At 46.7% G+C, this 7311-nt stretch overlaps 1 protein-coding gene across 1 annotated transcript in view; it reads left to right on the forward strand.

Annotated features, from left to right (window-relative positions):
• The window catches only part of ZFAT (zinc finger and AT-hook domain containing), a 270939-nt gene extending 269027 nt beyond the window's left edge, over positions 1 to 1912 (forward strand). The window contains exon 18 of the transcript XR_012901195.1: positions 1768 to 1912. The gene's annotated coding sequence lies outside the window, so the exon portion shown is untranslated. The remainder of the gene's footprint in view (positions 1 to 1767) is intronic.
• The last annotated feature ends 5399 nt before the right edge of the window (positions 1913 to 7311 follow it).

Below are 7311 nucleotides of genomic sequence, written 5' to 3' on the forward strand. Positions count from 1 at the left end.
CCATTGATGGACCTCACCTCCATGAATTTATCTTGTTCTTTTCTGAACCCTGTTAAAGTCCTGGTTTGCACAACATCCTCTGGCAAGGAGTTCCACAGGTTAACTGTGCGCTACATGAAGGAAAACTTCCTTTTGTTTGTTTTAAACATGCTACCTATTAAATAGCTGCAGCAAAAATAATAAAAAATTGACTGGCAAGGATGGGTTTGCAGAACTTTAGAGAAGCTTAAGCCTAGAGATATTGAGGCATGGAAGACACATACAAGGTGACAATCAGCGTCCTCTGGAGGGCGTGTTCCAACCCTACACTGATTATTATTATTATTTATTATCGGGGCACCAACAGCCTCAGAAGACCCCATGGCAAGGTGTGTGGGGGGATGGTACTTGCTCCCAGAAGGGGTGGGGCCTTAGACAAACGGGGCTGGGCTGGAGACAGATGTCCTGGAGCGCACTGCACCAGCCTGCAGGCTGCTCTCAGCACCACCTGGTGTGTGGCACAGTGTGTACCCCCTCCCAGCCCTCAGTGCTGCCTGGAGCGTCTGGCACTGGTGCTCCAGCGGTGATTTAAAGGATCCTGGGCTCCCAGTCACCACCGCAGTGGCAGCCAGGAGCCCCGGCTCCTTTTGAATCTCCGGGCCCTGGGGCAGCTGCCTCCTTTGCCTTCCTCCTGTCGGTGGGCCTGATTATGATTGATATTCCTGTAGCATCTTGGAGCCATCATCATTGTGCATGGTGCTCAGACACCAGGCCCTGTCGGTACCTTTGGGAGAGAGGCTAGAGATTTTATGTGATTCAGTGGTAGCAAGTCAGGTTCTTCTGGCACTTCTATTGACTGGCTCAAATATTGGGGCATGGAGCCTGACTGAGGGACTCATCCAGGAAGTGGGGTCCTTACGGTGCTACTGCCCTGGCTGTTCCTGGCCAGTGGAGGAAGAGAGGAACCCTGTTTACACAGGGCTATTCATTGGGAACCTTTCAGCAGCACTCCATGTACTAACGTTTTAAAAAAAGAAAACACAACCCCCAGAGCTATAACATAGAAGTATATTCTCCTCCTATGGAACTGCTGCCTGCGTAATAGATGTAGCCCCATGTATCCTCCAGAAGCTGTTGCAGAGCTGTTTAAGCGGACACAGTCTACATGGCGTTGTGGTGCATAACAAACCTTTCTTAACACAGTATGCTCAGTCCTGGGAACCAGGCAAAGAGGGCACCATAATTAGTGATGGAGGAATTTCGAAAAGTTCTGGGTTTGGGCTGCACCAAAGGAGCATTGCAGAGATGGCAGGGCATGTACTTCCTCCTCTGGCACTTCCCCAGCTGAACAGGGCTGCCTCCAGGGGCTCCATTTCAGATTTTAGTGTGTGGGGGGAAGGGGAGAGCTGACCTGTGTGTACTGTGAGGTGGGCCCCAGAAAAGAGTGAGAGCATGCGGGAGGGGGGGCAGACTGAGGTTTCACCTGTGTTACTGAGCATGCTCAAATGGGGTGAGGGGAGAACCAACCTCATCTTCCTTCCCCCCCCCCCCACACATCACCTCTGTCCAGGGGCTACCAAGGCACTGGAAAACTCTACTTTTTTGGCAGACAACTTAGCATTTAGCTGACAGGAGCACTGTATCTAATTCCTATATAAAAGAAATAAAATCAAATAAATATGAAACCCACTCAGTTCTAACACTTGCATATTCTGACATCTTGTGGCAAGTCACGTAAGGGATACTGGTTAGCCTTAAAATGTTAATGTCTATTCTTACTTTGTCCAGGACTCCTGGACTCTGTTTCAGCTCTCGAAGAGGAGTGGGGTCTGATGGGCTACAGCAAGGGGGAAGATACATTGCAGCTCTATATAAGAACATCAGAATGACCAAACTGGGTCAGATCAATGGTCTTTCTATCCCCGTATTCTGTCTTTCAACAGTGGCCCACGCCAGGTGCTCCAGAAGGAATAAACAGAAGAGGCAATCATTATGATCTATCCCCTGGCGCCCGTTCCCAGCTTCTGGCAAATAGAAGCTAGCGATACCATACCTGCCCATTCTGGCTAGTAGCTATTGATGGACCTGTCCGCCTTAAATGTATTGGCTACGTCTAGACTGGCATGATTTTCCGCAAATGCTTTTAACAGAAAAGTTTTTCCATTAAAAGCATTTGCGGAAAAGAGCGTCTAGATTGGCACGGATGCTTTTCCGCAAAAGCACTTTTTGCAGAAAAGCATCCATGCCCATCTAGATGCAGTTTTGTGCAAGAAAGCCCCGATCGCCATTTTCGCCATCGGGGCTTTTTTGTGCAAAACAGTTTTCAGCTGTCTACACTGGCCCTCTTCCGCTAAAACATTTCCAGAAAAGGGCTTTTGCCCGAACGGGAACGTCAAAGCATTTGCGCAAGAAGCAGTGATTTCGGACAGTAGAACGTCAGTGCTTTTGCGCAAAATCAAGCGGCCAGTGTAGACAGCTGGCAAGTTGTTGCGCAAAAGCAGTCGCTTTTGCAGAAAATCTTGCAAGTCTAGACGCAGCCATTTTGTTCTTATTGGAACCCTGTTATGTGTTGGGCCTTTCCACCATCTCTTGGCAAAGAGTTCCACAAGTTGACAGTGAACAGTGCAGCTGGAAAGGGAACATTGTTCACTATACTTACGTTATTCCGGTGGGCTGAGTCTGACTAAAGTTCTTTAGAACTGCTGGATAAGTAAATAAGTAAAGTCATGCTCTGTGGGAGAGATAAGGAACTGATTCAACCTCACTAGCTTATTTTATAAGGGTGTCTTCCAAATGTAGTTTGCTTACCACCTAACCTGCCAGGAAAACTGCCAGTGGAGTTTTGCATCTCTCTCTCTCCGCCATCAATAATTCCTAAAGAGAAAAAGCAAACACACCTGCACTGCGTTTGTGATATCTCTACCCTGCAAGGGAACACTCCTGCAAATGGCACAGCTGCAGCTTTGTAATTCATCAGGATGCTTCGCTGTACTGCCTAGATATGAGGGGGGGGTGTGTTAATGATCCAGTAATATAAACCTTGAGTGCGTGAGGCTGCATGCAGAGTGCTTTCAAAGCCTGAGACATGTATTAATGAACCAGTCAAACACAGCATGGAATCTTAACAGCATGTTGGTTCCATGTCTAGTATGGCAATTGCATTAGAGAAGATACAGAGTAGGGGTATGTCTACACTACCCCGCTAGTTCGAACTAGCGGGGTAATGTATGCATACCGCACTTGCTAATGAAGCCCGGGATTTGAATTTCCCGGGCTTCATTAGCATAAGCGGGGTGCCGCCATTTTTAAATCCCCGCTGCTTCGAACCCCGTGTAGCGCGGCTACACGGGGCTCGAACTAGGTAGTTCGGACTAGGGTGCCTATTCCGAACTACCGGTACACCTCGTTTCACGAGGAGTAACGGTAGTTCGGAATAGGACCCTAGTCCGAACTACCTAGTTCGAGCCCCGTGTAGCCGCGCTACACGGGGTTCGAAGCAGCGGGGATTTAAAAATGGCGGCACCCCGCTTATGCTAATGAAGCCCGGGAAATTCAAATCCCGGGCTTCATTAGCAAGTGCGGTATGCATACATTACCCCGCTAGTTCGAACTAGCGGGGTAGTGTAGACATACCCTGGGAGAGCTTGTCAGCCCAAAAGCCTGGGTTGTGTATACACTGGCACATGTCTAGGTCCACAGAAGGAAAATGGAGACTCAGCCCTGTCCAGGCCTGCTGCATATACCAGCTTTTCTGTGCTGCTTATACAGAAGCCCAATTAACCTGAGCAGGCATGAGCCTTTTCATCTCTTCTGAAACTGCAGTAGGCAGGGACCGTGCAGAATGGAATCTTCCCACTCATCCCAGACCGATTCTTGTGACATTCCTGCCTCTGGGCTGAATTGCACAAACCAGTCTGAAAATTCATTGCAACAATGTTCTGTTACTTCCCACCAGCAGAGAAATGTCTGCCCCTAGGGAATGTCTATGCTGGAGCTGGAATTGTAATTTCCAGGGTTGCTAGGCATACCGGTGCTAGGTCTGAGGGAGCTAGTGTGCTGAAAACAAGCGTACGGATGGTGATGGTAGCCACCTAAGATTTCAGATGGGATGATTCTTGGGGGCTAGCCCATCCCACCCACCAAGGCTACACTTTTATTTCTAATATGCTAGCCCAGCTATGTCTACCCAAGCTGGACATTATATCTTCTGCTCCAGTGTAGACATACCCAACAGACTCAAGAGCATGTACCTGGAGAGGTAACTGACTCCTTAGTTATTCACTAAGGCCTGGTCTATATTAGACCAGGAAGGTCGACATAAGACGCACAACTCCAGCTACACAAAATGTGCAACTGGAGTCAGCTTGCCTTAAGCTGAGCTGTGGCGGTGTCCACACAGCGGGAGGCCAATGGGAGCAAATGCTCCCGTCGGTTTCCCTTACTCCTCACAGAAGGAGGAGCACCGGGTGCTAGGTAAACAGCCTTCTACACAGATCCAATTCCAGTTATGTTTCTGAGCTTTATTTGGGATGACATCCTGTCTGGATGTAAGACATCCTGTCTTATTCCTTGTAAGTAGGAATAAGAGATCCTCCGGAAAAGGGCTTATTTTCTGGAGAATCACGTCTAGACTGGCGCTTTTCTCCGGCTTGTCCCCAAGCCGGAAAAAAGTGGCAGCCATGTAAATGCAAATGTCATGGGGGATATTTAAATCCGCTGTGGAATTTGCAATTCCGAAGTCTACATTAGCATCCCTTTTCCGGAAAGGGGTGCTGATGTAGACACATCCACAGAGTCTAGGGACACCATCCCTGCCCATTCTGGCTAATAGCCATTGATGGACCTATCCTCTATGAATTTATCTAGTTGTTTTTTAAATCGTGTTAAAGATCTGGCCTTTACAACAGCCTCTGGCAAGGAGTTTTAAATCTGCTACCTATTAATTTCATTCGGTGGCTCCTAGTTCTTGTGTTACGGGAGCAAGTAAATAGCTTTTCCTTATTTACTTTCTCCACACCAGTCATAATTTTATAGACCTCTGTTATATCCTCGCTTAGTCTCCTCTTTTCTAAGCTGAAAAGTTTCAGTCTTATTAATCTTATTAATTGTATTAATTCAGTCCAATCCTGGAACCACAGATCTGTGCACAATAGGTACAGACATTTCCTGGCATTAATTATATTAGAGGCATTGTGCTAATGCAGAAGAGCCTGTTAAGTCTATCTTCGATTTTGACAATGAATGAAATGAAAAATGGGGGAGGGAGGCTGGAAGACCATAAATGGTAAATTAGATTTTAAAAGAATTACTCAGTTTTATTAATCTAAGGAAATTTTTTTTCAAAGTCAAAAGATAAGTAGTTCAGAACCACTACGTAAATTCATGATAGCAGTTTTCAGGTATCTAAAAGGGTGTTATAAGGAGGGGAGAGAAAACTTGCTCATATTGGCATCTGAGGATAGAACAAGAAGCAATGGGCTTAAACTGCAGCAAGGGAGGTTTAGGTTGGACATTAGGAAAAAGTTCCCAACTGTCAGGGTAGTCAAACACTGGAATAAATTGCCCAGGGAGGTTGTGGAATCTCCATCTCTGGAGATATTTAAGAGTAGGTTAGATAACCCAGGGATGGTCTAGACAGTATTTGGTCCTGCCATGAGGGCAGGGAACTGGACTCGATGACCTCTCGAGGTCCCTTCCAGTCCTAGTATTCTATGATTCTATGATTCATTTGTAATATATTTGGATACAGCCCCTTTCCTTGATTAATCTGAAACAAATAAACACTGTTAGTCAAAATACTTTCCCTGATCTCAGATCCTCCGGGGGACGGAACATATGTAAAAAATCCAACTATATCCTTTCTGCTTGAGACAACATCATTTAGAATCACAACAATGATGACTTGAAGTGAGGAATTTGATGTCCATTATGTAACTTTGGCAGCTGCTGTTTGAAATGAACAAGAAATGCGTGAGCTTCTGGTTCTTGTAAGCTGCAGTACCTCCCCCCTGCTGGGCTCAATGTAGCACAAACTTGATTTGTCAAGTAGTCTGGGGGAACTTTGACATGAAGCTTTTAAAGAGAATGCTTAAGGAGACGTCTATCCATAACATGTGGAGTTCAGAGACTAAAGCGGCACTGGAGCTTTGAATAGTTGTCTACTCTTCAGCCTTGTTCCTAAAGCGATATTCTTTAGAGCAGTGGTTCCCAAACTTTTTGACATCACACCCCCTTTTTGATTTCTGAAAAACCCTCATGCCTTTCCCCCTCCCCCCAAATAGCAGCAAAACTTGTTGAGCAAAAATAAAGTAACTTACTGGTGACGAAAAACAAAAATAGCAGCAAAACTTTGATGGTGGGAGGTTGGGTTGTCTAGCGCCCCCCTGGAATTTATTCAGCCCACCTCAGTTTAAGAACTCATACTTTAGAGGAAAGAATGGCACCTCCATCTCTTGCTTATTTACTTTCCTGGCTTCTACTTTACCCTGGTGAAATGGGCTAGTGAAAGGATCTAGTCTCCTGCTCCCACTTCCTTTCCTTTCACTCTCCTGTGTGGCAGAATCCATGTAAACCCAAGAAGGCTGTGCCTGGGATTCCTGGGGGGCTCAACCCCCAGCCTTGTGGTGGTCACCTAGGGCAGGGACTAAGGTATCCCCACCCTGGGGTGCTCTCTTCGCACTTGATACTTCTCGGACCCACCAATCATGATCTCCAGTTCAAAGCAAAAGCAGTGAGGAGTCCTGTGGCACCTTATAGACTAACTGAAGTGTTGGGACATAAGCTTCCGTGGGCAAAGACCCACTTCGTCAGATGCGTGTAGTGGAAATTTCCAGAGGCAGGTATAAATATGCAGGCCAGAATCAGGCTGGAGATGACGAGGTGGATCTAATCAGGGAGGATGAGGTCCACTTCTAGTAGCTAATCTGGAGGTGTGAATACCAAGAGAGGAGAAGCTGCTTTTGTAGTTAGCGAGCCATTCACAGTCTTTGTTTAATCCTGAGTTGTTTCTTTCTTGGGCTTGTTGAAGATCTTCATCATCTGGACCCATGGGAAGGAGACTCTGGAAGAATTTCACCACGATTTCAACAGCTTCCACCCCACCATCAACCTCAGCATGGACCAGTCTACACGGGAGGTCCATTTCCTGGACACCACGGTGCAAATAAGTGACGGTCACATACCCTATACCGAAAGCCTACGGACCGCTATGCTTACCTGCATGCCTCCTGTTTCCATCCCAGACACAACACACGATCCATTGCTTACAGCCAAGCACTGAGGTACAACCGCATATGCTCCAACCCTCAAGATCTTCAACAAGCATTCTGTAAA

Source organism: Pelodiscus sinensis, chromosome 2, assembly GCF_049634645.1.
Source record: "Pelodiscus sinensis isolate JC-2024 chromosome 2, ASM4963464v1, whole genome shotgun sequence".
NCBI lineage: Eukaryota > Metazoa > Chordata > Testudines > Trionychidae > Pelodiscus > Pelodiscus sinensis.